The sequence below is a fragment of the Lygodium microphyllum genome, unplaced genomic scaffold (assembly GCF_053477565.2).
Source record: "Lygodium microphyllum isolate KBCC unplaced genomic scaffold, Lygodium_microphyllum_v1.1.10 scaffold_63, whole genome shotgun sequence".
Lineage (NCBI taxonomy): Eukaryota > Viridiplantae > Streptophyta > Polypodiopsida > Schizaeales > Lygodiaceae > Lygodium > Lygodium microphyllum.
Genome location: NW_028229546.1, coordinates 521,316 through 536,435, shown reverse-complemented (window position 1 = coordinate 536,435; position 15,120 = coordinate 521,316).

Here is a 15,120-nt window from a genome sequence, read left to right as displayed (position 1 = left end):
AATGTGTCCAAATTATGTCACTAGTTTGAATTCTATCATTTCCTACATGAATAAAATGTGATTAGCCAAGGATGGAATTAAATCTTGCAAAGGACAAGGTCTCAAGTCTTAGTTCCAAAATCCTATCATGTGCATTTATAGTTTGTAGAGCCTTGTCATTTGCAAGTGTTTGTAGTGGATTTATCAAAGAACAAACAAGTTGTTTTAGTCTTATTTCAACTATCCACATGAGTTAGGGTTCTTTATAATGACTATTAAGAAATAATAAACTACAACCCTACACATTATTTTGCACTTAATGATTTGCAATTTTCCTATACTCAACATTGTGTTCTTGCCATATTGATCTCTACCTTTCTCTTCATGGCTCTTCCAAGGAAAATGCTTAAGTGTGAACCTTTCTCTCCCTACCTCTTCCATCTCACCAATGCAAATGCATAAGACTGAACCTATTTTAAAGTTGTGAGAAATGGCCAAGCACCTAGTCCTATAAACTATTGCGATCATCTTAGAAGGTGAAGAAAATAAAAGATTCCCATGAACAAATCATGTAATGCAAACCCAATTGCAAAGCAAATAACAATATCTTAGCACATCCAACAAAAAACCAAAGCCCTAAAAAACAAGGTAAATTCCTTAAAGCAATAGCTACAACAAAAAGAGGGTTGATCACAGATGAACAGATGTTCACAATAATTTGAATGATACAAGTAAGAAAATTACCATGTAATGAAAGATCTAATATAATTTAAAAGAGGAAAAGAAAATATCAATCCCAACATATATGCATAAGAAAATTGACTTCTTAATGTGGCTACTAAAGCATAAATCTTATTTATGTACGTTTCTCCACTATTGAAAATATAATGGGCCTAGGGGAAGAGCCCCCATACAATTTCTAGGCACTTAAGAGATTATTTCTCTAAGGAGCTTGTGAGTATCTACTCAAGAGAGATCTTTAGACTATAAGATGAGGTTGATCCTGACATTCTGCTACTTGAGCTCAGATAGCATTTTAGTGAGGCCTTAGATGTAGCAATAGGTACAACCTTTCCAAGTCTTGCATAATGGTCTCCCTCTAGGATGATGCCCCGAATAGCTAGTATGATGAGTGTTGCAAGACTAGAGATTGCTTATAGGGCAAATGATTTTTACCATTGAGCATTAGTCTTTTCACCCAAGCATCAAATTATGGGTAACAATGAGAGGAATGAATGGTGTCTTGTATTGAAATCTAAATTCCAATTTCTTATGTGGGCCACACACTAGCCAAGTTGTGTGACTCCATCCTTTATCCAAACCTGAGTCAATGGGTAGAGAGAGTGGGCCTCATAACAAAGGGATATGATAGGTTCATGAGACACATTTCAAAATTGGATCATGTCTTCACATTAGGAGCCATTATTGAGGAGGGTGGAGCCCATGGGAGATATATGTATATTGTTGCTTTGTGGACTTTCACAAAGCTTTTGATACAATACAAAGAGCTAGATTGATGTACAAGGTTATATGTCATGGGAGTACCTAGAGAGCTCATATAGGAATTCTAGATGATTGTATCAATAGGGTGGTTGGCATAGTATTGACATCTTAGAGTCTTTCAACTACTACTAGGCATTCCGCCATTGGAGAAGTAAGGATGTTCTTGCTCATTGGCACTTTTTGGAAAATTCATTGAAGAAAACACTTTACATAAAGGTTGCATAATTTCTTACACACTCCATATGCACCACCCTCATTATCATTACCTTGAAATAAAGTAATTTTGAGAGAGAGAGCATAATGGTAGAGGGTGCAAGCTCATCCGTCTCATCCCATACATTTATATCCACATCTTCAAGCCTTTTCCCTTTACATTTGGTAGGGTTAACTTGCTTTTTTTATGCCAATACATTATAAATCAATTCTTTTTTACACCAATACATTATAAATCAAAGGAAGGATTTTGAGCACAAAACAAAAAGTGAGCAACATGTGGCAAAGTACCATCTCTAGTAGAGCTTCATAGTCTCTCCACATAGTTGGAGTGACACAAACACAATGTCTTGAAGACTATAGAAGGTAACGTTCATTGAAAGAATGCTATGTTTAAGAATGCTAGAATTACAACTTCATGAATAAGAAGCATACTTTAAGGGTACAATCTCAAATTTAATGCAAGGATGACATGTCATAAACAAGAAGCATGTCTCTACATGTGATATTTAAAATGTTTGTACACATAGAATTGTAATAGATATGAAGGAGAAAAATCATAGCAACATAGCTTCATATCATTGCACGTTAATGTGAGCATGTTTAGGGTTGCACTGCCACATCTCTCCATAAGTTAGAAGCATCAAACCCTCATTCACTCAAAAACACACTATTAAGTATAAGTATCAATATTGCACCATACGTCTCTCTAAGTAGGCACATTGACTCTTCATCCTTCTAGAGCTTGAAATAGTCCAACTTTTATCAAAGCAACTTGATGAATGAATAAATTTGGCAAGGGATTCAAGCCTAGAATAGTTAAGAACACTTAGTATTTATGCTTGTAGGAGCATAAACTTGATGCTTTCTTTCTCTCTTTTGAAAATCATCCCATGTGTGACAAGGAAACGTTGCAATTGATATAATGTAAGAAACACCCAAAGCTTTGCTCCCTTCAATGCTAACAAAACACATGTGACTCATTGCACAACACAATGTCATTAGGACTAATATTTGTATCTTGAGTTTAATCCTTTTGAATATTTTTCTTAAATTCTTTTATCAACCTTCTTCTTTATTTAACTAGCTTTCCATCTTAGTATCTAGGTTGATATCACTAGGAATGCTTGTAGAAATAGATGTAGGTGGAGCTCATAGATAGCAAGACTTTCAAGAAAAATCCAGTGTTACCTTTGATGGAAGCAGACTTGTGCCCTTAGATCCACTAGCCATGCCCTTGGCATAGAGCTTGGTGGTTCTACAACATGATGCTAATCAACCATCCACCTACAACATGATGCTCATCAACCACCCATAAGTGTGTGCTTGAGGTATTGCAAAACCAAATGAACCCCTTAGTGACATCACCAGGATCCTTCTATTGACTACAAACATTAGGTGTAGGCAGGCCACAACCATCATTCACATCAATATTACATATATTCTATCCACCTAGATTGGAAAATATGCCAAAACATAGCATTTTCCTATTTGGTTCAATTCTATGAATTTTCCATGATGTTTTCAGTACCTTTTTTTTGCTTAATGGTGAGCACATGTACTATTTGTGATGAAGCATGTTGCACACCACTATCACAATAACAAACTATCCTCATCCAAAACTAATGAGGGATGCACGTGTTTTGAATGCTTTATGTGAACACTATGCAAATCTACACTTGTCTTTGGTATCTCAAGGAAGGGGTGGCTCAGTTAGTATGCCACCTTAGTTACTTGAGTTTGGTTTGAGACCCATATATAGGGTTCTTCTATTTCTTTGTATGAGAGTTCTTTTGGCTTATACAACTAAGAAGAGAAAAACAGTTTTCAGCCTCCACCTTTTGTGTGTATTCCCCCATTGTGCAAGCAAGAAAGCTACAAGTGAGACTCCTTCCTTCTCTCCCACAATCTTGACATGGTATCAGAGCCTTGTTCGTGGTAAGGAGCTCAAGAAAGCAAGCCAAGCTCGCGGTGTTCTGGTAAGAGGAGCAGTGTTGCTTTCATTTTCTGTTTTGGGAGCAGATCTCTGCAGGTAGCACAGCCGGAAATTGCAAGAGTGCATTGTCTCAGGTTGAGACGCCCTTCGCGGTGAAGCAAGAGGGCACTATATGCTGCGGGCGTGGGCTTTAGCCCTCGACGACCCTGTTTTTTTTATTTGAGGCCATTTCGGGGCCTGTTTTGGAGGCGGAAGTTTTCTGCACGCACTCAGGAAAAGGCCATGTTTTATGCTGTGCGACCACTGTTCTATAGGTCGGTGAAAAGTTATTGTAGAAATTGCATCGTATGCTTGTGCGCAGAGAGATTGGGAGTTTCAGAATCATCCTTGGTTCCTGTTTATGCAAAATCGTCACTAAGAAGTGACTGTGTGGTCAAATACCACTTTCGCCAGTTTTGCAGATTTGCCCTTGTGAGGGTGAAGCTGAGTTTTTGCAGTGACAGAATTTTTCGCAGTGTTCTGTAATGGCGTCTGATTCTCTTTCACAGATTGTAACTGAAAAGCTTGACAAGAACAACTTCCAGGCATGGAAGTTTAGAATGACGAATTTCCTTATGGGAAAAGGATATTGGGAATTTGTTGCAGGAAATGAAGAAGAACCAGTTCTTCTTGATGTTCCCAATCAACAGCAAATGCAGGCATTCAAAGCATGGCATGAGAGAGCCAGGAAAGTTATGTACTGGCTGTCTATCAGCATTTCAGACTCTATAATTGTGCATATTCAGGATGCAAGTATGCCAAAGGAGGCATGGGATACTCTGTCAAAGATGTATAGTACAAATACGCAAGCCAGGAAAATGCAGCTCAAGCAAGAGTTGCACAATGTGCAAAGAGAAAATATGAGCATCAATGACTACCACATGAAGGTGAAGAAGATTGCAGATGCACTTGCTTCCATTGGGTCGCCAGTGGAAGATGATGATTTAGTTTCTGTGACCTTGAATGGTCTAGGAAAGGATTATGCACAGTTTCGGACATCCATTTCAGTTCGTGAAAGATTTTCTGATTTTGAGGAGTTGATTGCTCTTCTAATTTCTGAGGAGCAGAGAAATGGTGGTGCATCTTCTTTAGGAGGAACTTCAAAAGAAGCTGTCTTCTACTCAAATGCTGGAAGAGGTAGAGGCAGAGGTAGAGGAGGCCGATCTGGAGGCCGTGGTAGAAATCAGAATATGCAGCAAACTCAAGAAAACCAGTCCTATGGAGGAGGACGTGGTAACTCTAGAGGAAGGGGGAGCCAAAGAGGTCGTGGTGGATGGCAAAGATGTCAAAATGCAAACAGTAATGTTGAATGCTACTACTGTGGTAAAATGGGTCATATGGCTAAAGACTGCTATAAAAAGCAGAATGACATCATGAATGAAAAACTGGAACAAGGGAATTATGCATCTTCTAGTAGACAGGGTGATGACAGAAATGAGCATTTGTTCATGGTGCAGCACATGAACAATTCTGTGACAAGTGCAGAAGAAAGCAATGATGTATGGTATCTTGACTCAGGTGCATCAAACCACATGACAGGTCATACAGAATGGATGGAGGATGCAAGGAAAATGGAAAAACCAGGATTTGTGGAGACTGGTGATGATACTGCACATCTTATTGTGCAGATTGGAAAAATTCCCTTGTCTATGCAGGATGGGAAAAAGAAATACATGTCCGATGTATTTCATGTCCCAAATATTACCAAGAATCTAGTTTCTGTTGGTCAAATGGTTGAGCAGGGCTTGCAGGTCAGATTTAATCCTCATGGATGCTTTGTTGAGGATATGAAAAATAAAGGTCGCTTGATAGCAAAAGGAAAGAAGAAGGGCAGAATGTTTACGTTGGATGCAGACATGTCTGAATTGAGTGCAGCAATGTTTGCACATGGGACCGGTGTAGTTGCAGATATTGATATCTGGCATAAATACATTGGTCATGTTAATGTACATCGACTTAAATCAATGCAAGCTCAAAATATTGTTGCAGGATTGCCCAAATTCAAGGTTGCAGAAATGCATAAGGTATGTGAAGCCTGTCAGTTTGGAAAACAGGCAAGGAAACCATTTCCTAGACATGTTCAAGAGAGTGAGAAGCCATTGGAATTAATCCACTCTGATGTGTGGACTACTAAAGCTGCATCTCTTGGAGGCTGTCATTATTTTGTCACTTTTATTGATGACTATAGCAGAAAAGTTTGGGTGTATTTTATGAAAAAGAAAAGTGAAGTTTTTGGGCATTTCAAAACTCTTAAAGCTATGGTTGAAAAAGAAACAGGCCTGCAGATAAAATGCCTGAGGTCAGATGGAGGGGGAGAGTACCTCTCAAATGAGTTTGCAAGGTTCCTGCAGGAGCATGGCATAAAGCAGCAATATTCATGCAGTCATACCCCACAACAAAATGGAATTGCAGAAAGGAAAAACAGGCATATTGGAGAAGTATCTCGTGCCATGCTCAATGAAAAAGACTTGCCAGATTTCTATTGGGCTGAAGCAGTTGCTACAACAGTCTACATAATGAACAGGACTCCCACTGCAGTAATACATGGAATGACTCCAGAGGAGAGGTATACTGGTAGGAAACCAGATATTTCTCATTTGAAAATTTTTGGTTGCATTGCCTATGTACATGTGCGAGATGAGTTGAGATCCAAGTTGGATCCAAAAGCTGAGAAGTGCATCTTTATTGGTTACTCTCTGCAGCAAAAAGGGTATAGATGCTATAACCCTTCTACTCGTAAGTTTACAGTGAGCAGAGATGTTGTTTTTGATGAGATGAGTAGCTGGTATAAACCAGTAAATGTGATTGATGATGTAGATGCACAAAATGGTAATGCTGCACAGAATTCACAGCAGCAGTCACAAAATATTAGTGGACCTGGAGCATCCTCTAGCAGTGGTTCACATTCTTCGCCATGGACAGGCAGATTGAGATCAGGAGAATCTTCTCAAAGTAATGCAGATAATGGTATGTAGGTATCACGAAAAGGAAAAGAGAAGGTTGATTAACCCATGTTTGATGTGAATGCAGGTCACTCTTATGTGGATGGTGAATCCAGTGGCTCAGAACAGAGCATTGATGATGAGTTGGGTATTCCTTCTATTGTTACACCTGGAGTAAGGAAGACCAGGGATTTTTTGAGAGCACCTGGGAGTGAACCCACTTTGGGCAGGTCTACCAGAGTTAGGTATCCTATGGATAGGCTAAAATATGATGGATTTACAGCCATTCACTATGCATATATGGTCAAGGTGATACAGGAACCAGAACCCACTTCTTTTGAGCAAGCCATGGAAAAAGAAAAATGGGAGAAAGCCATGGATGAAGAAATGGATGCCTTGGAAGCAAATGCTGCATGGGAATTGGTACCTTTGCCTAAAGGTAAGAATGCAATTGGCTGTAAGTGGGTTTATAAGGTGAAACACAATGCAGATGGTTCTGTGAACAGATACAAGTAGTCAAGGGGTATGCACAAACATATGGCATTGACTATGAAGAAACATACCGCATTTGGATGCAGCTAGACGCATACTCAGGTATGTGAAGTCCACATTGCAGTATGGACTATTTTATGAGACTGGGGTTGAGATACAGCTGCATGGATGCACTGATGCTGATTGGGCTGGTAGTATTTCTGATAGACTATCTACCAGTGGGTATGTGTTCTCTTTTGGGAGTGTTGCAGTCACTTGGAGCTGTAAGAAACAGCCTACAGTTGCCTTGTCGAGCACAGAGACTGAGTATAGGGGTGCAGCAATGGCTGCATGTGAGGTAGCTTGGTTGCATAAGCTACTTTATGATATGCATCAGTCTACAGATGGGCCAGTTGTCATTTATTGTGACAACATGAGTAGTATACACTTGGCAAATAACCCAGTCTATCATGCTAGAACAAAGCACATTGAGGTGCATTATCACTATGTGCGGGAGAGGGTTTTACTAGGTCTTATTGATCTAGTTTATGTCAACACAGAGGATCAGGTAGCTGACATATTTACGAAGGCCTGCTTGGTGTGCAGGAATTGGGATTGAGCTCGAGGGGGAGTGTTGAGATATCGAGCTCCACTCGTGATACACCAGGGTGACCGTTGTGTATTTATGTCACCGACTTGTCAATTGCAGACGCGGTTGGTACACCGCCCATGAATAATAGCTACATGATAGCTATCCTTATCTACTCTAGTTCGTGGCTCAGTTGTATGCCACCTTAGTTACTTGAGTTTGGTTTGAGACCCATATATAGGGTTCTTCTATTTCTTTGTATGAGAGTTCTTTTGGCTTATACAACTAAGAAGAGAAAAACAGTTTTCAGCCTCCACCTTTTGTGTGTATTTTCCCATTGTGCAAGCAAGAAAGCTACAAGTGAGACTCCTTCTCTCCCACAATCTTGACAGCAAGTCCCCATGCAAGAATGCAATCTTGACATCCATCTAATACATATCCAAGTCAAGTTGTGCGACTAAGGCCAAAACCAAGCATAGGGTGGTCATCTTGACCACATGAGAAAAGAATTCATCAAACTCAACTCCATTCTCTTGTTTAAAACCCTTAGCAACAAGTCTTGCCTTGTAAGCCGGCTTGGGGTGCCTAGTGGTACTTTTTAGCTTGTACACCCATTTGCATGACAAAGCCTTCTTGCCGTTAGGCAATCCAACCAAATCCCAAGTCATATTCTTATGCAGGGAGTCCATCTCAGGGTGCATAGCCCTCTCCCAGGATTGATTGTCACCCCTACACATAGCCTTGTCATAGGTAAGAGGCTCTCTTGCATCTGTAACCAAGACATAATGCATCAAGGGCACAAATCTATCAGGTGGATGTCTAGCTCTAGTAGAACATCTCACTGCAAGCTGTACTACATGTCTAGCATCCTGTCCAACACCTTGGTCATGTGTATCAACTGCTTTTGTAGGCTATCCACTTGGCTGTGCAGGAGCACGTGGCTCCTCTTGGAATATAACCATGTGTATTTCTACCACCTTCTCAGGCTGCCTATGCATCTTGTCTTCATGGAAGACTACATCATGGTTGTGGATGACTTTCCACACTTACGGATCCCATAGGCAGTAACCCATCTCGCCTGCATCTCCATAGCCAAGGAAACTACATTTGACACTCTTAGGATCCAACTTAGTCCACTTATCCTTGGGCACATGGTAGAATTCCTCACATCCAAAGACACATAGATGCGCATAATACAGAGGTTTCCTAGTCCACACCGTCTCTGCAACTTGGAAATCCAAACCATTGGAAGGTGATCTATTTATGATATGCACAGCTGTATTGACTGCCTCAACCCAAAAGCTCTGTGGTAGGCATACATGGCTAAGCATACTGCGTACACGCTCCTGGATGGTTCTATTCATCCACTCAACTAAACCATTCGAGGGTGGGGTATAGGGGGCGGTCAACTGACAATTAATACCCCTCTCGTCACATAGGTGCACAAAGACATGTGACACATATTCTCCCCCATTATTAGTCCTAAGGCATTTCAGCCTATGCCCACTCTCGTTTTCAACCAATGCAAGCCAACTCTAAAACACAGCTAAGACATCTGACTTAAGCTTAATGGGATAAGCCCAGACTTTACGCGAAAAATCATCAATAAACGTCACAAAATACTTTGCCCCACCCATAGACTGATAGGGCATGGGCCCTCAGATATTCAAATGTGCCAATGCTAGGGGCTCACTCATGTGTGTCCTACCAGAATTCTTATGCGTATTCCTAGTCTGTCACTCATGTGTATCCTACCAGACTTCTTATGCGTATTCCTAGTCTGTTTACCATAAAGACAATGCTCACATGAATCAAAACATGCATAGTCAAGGGGAGGTAAGTATTGCAAAAACCAGAAAGTATTTTCATTCCATTCAAAGACATATGGCCCAAAAGGGCATGCCAAAGAGATACATGTGGAATGGAACCCACTAACAAAACATGGTCAATAGAGGACCCATCAACTACAAGAGGATAGAGGCTGCCAGCCTTGGCACCTCTAGCAAGCACAAGTCTGTCACGTGTGATCTTCTAGGTAGAATCCCCAAAAGAGACATGAAACCCAGCATCATCAAGCTGCCATGCAGATATAAGACTGCATGTAAGTGTAGGTACATGGCGTACATCTCGTAATAGAAAAGTATTGTCAGTAGAGAACTGCAGTCGTACATCCCCAATGCCAACAATAGCAAGTGACCTATCATCACCCAAGCGATTTGAACTAGAGACAATGTGGTAGGAATGGAACCACTCATGGCATGGTATAACATGAAATAAAGCACTAGACTCCAAAAGCCAGCACTGTGTATACATAGAGTGAACCTCGGTAAATGGCATAGCATCACAAGAACTAGTTGCTAGTATGTACTCCCCATTGGAGTCATCAGTCTCTGCATGACATTTATCTCCTCAATTTTCACACTGGATTTCGTAGGTACCATGCTGCGATTAGAGGACTTTTCCTGTACTTTGTGTTTCTCCTTCTCTTTACGCTTCTCATTGTGCAACTCATGACATTGTGGGCGTATATGACCCTTCTTGTTGCAATGATGACATGCCACATTAGCATTTCTCCCATGAGACTTGCTACGTCACTTAGACCTAAACTTCTACGAGTCTCTATGCCACGGTCATTCCCATGGTCATTCTTTCCATTACCATCTATGCCTCTAACAGTCAAAGCATGCGACACACGATAGACATCCAAGTTCTTATGGTTGATCTCTTCCTATAAGAGAGCACTCTCTACATCAGGCAAGCTCAAAATAGTAGTAGGAGCACATAAGGCAGTGTGAAATACATCCCATGACTCACTTAGAGTCCCAAGCAAAAACAATGGAGTAACCTCATCATTAAAGGTAATGCCCTGCGAAGTCAAGTTCTTGAGAATAGCATGGAACTAGCTCAAATGAGTAGACATCATCATATTTTCCTTCATGCGCAGGTCCATAAACTATTTCAGCCAATACATCTGACTTGCTGGACTTTTCTTGTCATAAAGGTTATTGATTTTATCCCCAAGCTACCAAGCACTTTGTGCTTCCTCAACCACATTGTAATGCACTTGTTCAGTGAGAGACAAGATGAGGGTGGACTTGCATAACTCATCAAGATCATCCCATTCATCATTAGTCATAGTTTCAGGCTATACATCATGCATCTCTTAGTGCCTTTATCTATGATTTTTGCACCAATACCTGCTAAACTTGGCTCTTCCAATAGGCATAATTCGTACCATCAAGCTTAGTGATGCTGAAGATAGCACTATCAGTAATAGATGTGCTTTGGCCATGGCTTTCCAAAAATGGTCAGAACTCTTTTCATTAACACATATGCAGTGATAAGTGTCAATCGAAATACCTCTCGATTCTTTGGCTTGGCAAGGTCAATGAGGCAAGGGTGCCCTACAGCTCCATTGCTTTTCGCAATTGTTAAAAACCCTCTTCTTCATAACCTAGAGATGAAGATTCATGACGGGGTAATTAAGGATTTGCCTATCAATCAACACAATAACTTTGTGGTGCAATTCTTTGTTGATGACAAATCGAATATTGTCCTAGCTAAGCAATCATCAATAAACTTGTTGGAAACACGCAACACCTTCTTCAAGCTATCGAGCTCAAAAATCAGCATGCACAAAACTGAGCTCATTCCCCTCAACTAGAAGGACCCAAATTAATGGCTCAATAGTCTGGGTATCAAAGTCTTATCTTAGGGACAGACGCTCAAGTACCTGGGTTGCCTAGTGGGAGTGGTCATCAACATGAACCAAAGGGCCGAGTGGCTTTCCAAGAAAGTCAAATATAAGCTCATGACGTGGAGATCCAAACCTATTTTTTTCACAATGGTAAATCGGTAGTTGTTAAGACCATGTTGACCTCAACGTTTATATTTCTCACACTAATTATTGGTTTTAGTGCAACCATTTGGAAAATAATGGATCGATAGCTAAGCTCGATATTGTGGAGCTTGGATGAGAATAGAGGCTATAGAGTAATAGATTGGACTCAGGTTTTTAAAAAAAAGGCAAAACGCCTTGTGTTTAAAGCTTTAGGAAAAATGGAGTCCTAACAACTATGCTCTATTTTAATGAAACAGTGGTTATGTCAAGCCTAGGTTAACACAAAAACACCTATTGGAATGAATTGGATGGGCCCACTCTTATTAGGAGTGAGAATCAAAATACCTCATTTAGAAGTGGCACAAGCACTAGCCAATGTTTGGGCAAATGTAATCTGAGATACTAAATGGGTAGGTAAGGAAGGGAGTAGGAGTGACCTATCCCTGAATCAATTGGTGTTCCTATGTCAGAAAGCTTTCAGTCCTCAGTGCTTTCCATGGGAGAAAAGCCCTAGCCTGTGAAAGAACTTAATGAGGAAGGGAATAAATAGGTGGCATGAATTGTGGACCTAGGTCAAGATGGAATTCATGATCCCAAAAGAAGCAGCACACAAATACCACATTGCTACAAGGGAATGCCTTTGGATGGAGAACATTTTGGCCTGAAAAACAGAAGACTGGCCTACTACAATGTATGAGGACATCTCTTTTTTTGTTAGGGACCTTGAATCTCAAACGAGAAAATCAATTCTCAATTGCAAGAAAGAAAAAGACTCGATTTCAAAGGATAAAGACTTCATCTCCATCATTGTAGAGAACGAGAGGAAGATATTTCCTTGGACATAACAAAGAACCTAGAAGAGAAGAGTAAGAAGAATTTAGGTAGCGACCCCATCCATTAGAATCAATGTACTGTTGTGGACGGTGTTGTGGAAGGTGGTAGCCAACAAACTTCCCACCGAGGACAGGCTCGTGAAGATTTTCAAAGGATCACCCATGGGCATGTTATGTAAGAGGGTACTTGAATCTAGTGCTCACTTGTTCTAGGAGTGGACAAACCAAAGCAATCTAGAACAAGATGAGAAAATGGACTTACATAGCTATTTTGGATGCAAGCATTCCTTGCAAAATCATACTATTTGGTGACAAGGGGAGCCTAAATGAAGAATCTTTGGATATATGGAATCTCTTGAGGGGAATAACAATGTCATGAAAATTTGGAGGGGAAGGAATGAAAGGGTGTTTGGAAGAGTGTCTTCATGGAAACAATTGATAGAAGGATGGATGTCATGCTAAGAGCTAATATTCTATCCTTGTGGAGCTACATAAGGAGTAGGGACCACACCTTCAAGTTGGGCTAGGCATGTTTGAGGAAAGTCTCAGTCTAGGTTGTCTTAGGTACTAAGGTCTTGAGTGTTGGGGGTAAATGCGCCTCTGCCTACCGCCCATGTATTACTACACTGATAATACTCGCCACTACACACTACAGGTGGCAAGTGCCCATCACTGTCACTTTATTCTTTATTATTTTAGTGACAATTTGAATAAAGGAAAGCCCAATTACACATTGTGACTATTGGAGTTCCCATTTGGTCTCTCTCTCTCTTTCTTGCTCTTGGTCTCCTGCCATAGCTCTTCCAAGCAGGCTTCGATCCTTCTCACCTTTCAACTAGTATCAGAGCATAGTTGCTTGAGCATTCCAACTTGGTTCATGACTCCTTCAGCTTCCTATTGATTACCTACACTCATTGGGTCTCCTTCCCGAAAGGTAGCCATAGCCAACTCTCCCAAACTCCCGTCACTCCCCGGCTTCCCGACCACCTACCTAGCCCATTTGGGCACCCTCAAGGAATTTCTTTAGAGGTATTGGAGCTCTCTTTTGCTATTTTACTTCAGTCCACATGTTTTGTGAAGCAGGGCAGTCATGTCCTCTTGCTTCTTGTGATAGCTACTCTCTACCGGTGACTTTGCCCTTCAAGAGGGAGCTCCTAGGGGTCCTTGACTACTCCCCCAACCTTGCCTTGACCTTTTCCAGCCCTTCCACAGGCCCTAGATTAATTTGGACCAGCATGAAGACCTGCAAAAATTTCATTTTTTACTTTAGCCCTCCCTTGGCAGTTTGAAAACACTTCATTTGGCACTTTTGGGAACGCCCCCTTGATGCTTGATATTGGTGGTTATCATTGGCATTAATTTGTGGACTGATTTACCTCATTCTAGATTTTTTTCTACAATTCACATGCAGCCACAAACAGTGTTACATTAGCACTTTATATATATGCTTGGTTGGCATTGACATTGGTTGCTCGGCTCCCAAATGCGCCCTTAATGCCAGGCGAATGTATACCTATGATGTGAGATGCTTTCGGGGCTGAATTTACTCAGTCATTGACTATTTCACACAGTCCATAGGTAGCCCAAAATAGGGCAGCCCTATGTCATTACACTTTATGCTCATGATACATAGTCATTTGATGCCTGATTATGCCTGGTTGGTGCCTATACATATGTGAAAGTATGCCTATGGTTTGTCTATGGTTTTGAGCTTGGATTGAGCCACTGTTTGCTCAATTTTGGACATTTATTTGTTGCTGGAATATTTAAGAATGAAGCTCTTTTTCTTATGTTTGGATATGCCTATTAGATTCGGGCTATGTCTTGGATGTATACATTGATGTAGTGACTCTCGAGGATTGACATAAAGCTCGGATTAGCTCTCAAATCATTGGTTGAGCTTCAGCTCGCTTTGCATAGCATTTGGATCATCATCTCTAATGTATTTATGGCATGTACTTTCCTTATGTTTGACTGGTCTTGACATGCTTGGCCTATGCCACTACTACATGCTAGTTACATTGTTTGGAGTTGGATGTTACTGAACCTTGCTTTGTCTTGACATTTGATTGCCCAGAGCTTACTTTGGCTATTGCTCAGATTGCCAGAGTTATAGTTTGGATGTACTTGATGTCTATGGATGATATGTATGGATGCTACACGGCCTATATGCTTATGAGGTCTTATTGATGCTTGATCGATATTGGATCTTCTGGCACTAGTGCTATCATATGCCATTTTTTAGCTTCTTTGATTGATATTTATGGCTTTTGTGCTAGTGGGAGCATCTTGATATGCTTGACAGACATTGAGCAGGCACTTTATGCTACTTGAGTATTCAGATACTTGAGACTGGGATCTTCACTTGGATGTTGCATGGTTGATATGCGGTGATCTTCAAAGATGCATTTGGGCTGATTTGGGCTTTGCACTCCCTGAGCATACACCTCTTTGTGTCAGGTCTTTCAAGTGTTGTGTACACTTTGCCCTATTACATAGTGGGTGTGTTGGCTTACTGATGGATTCATTTAAGAAAAGTCCAGCGAGTCAAATGTATTGGCTGAAGCAGCTTATGGATCTGCGCATGAAGGAGAATATGACTATGTCTGCTCACTTGAGCTAGTTCCATGCTATACTCAAGAACTTGACTTCGCAGGACATCACTTTTGCAGAGGATGTCACTCCTCTCTTCTTGCTTGGTACTCTTAATGAGTCATGGGATGTATTCCGCACTGCATTATGTGCCTCTACTACTACCTTGAAATTATCTGATG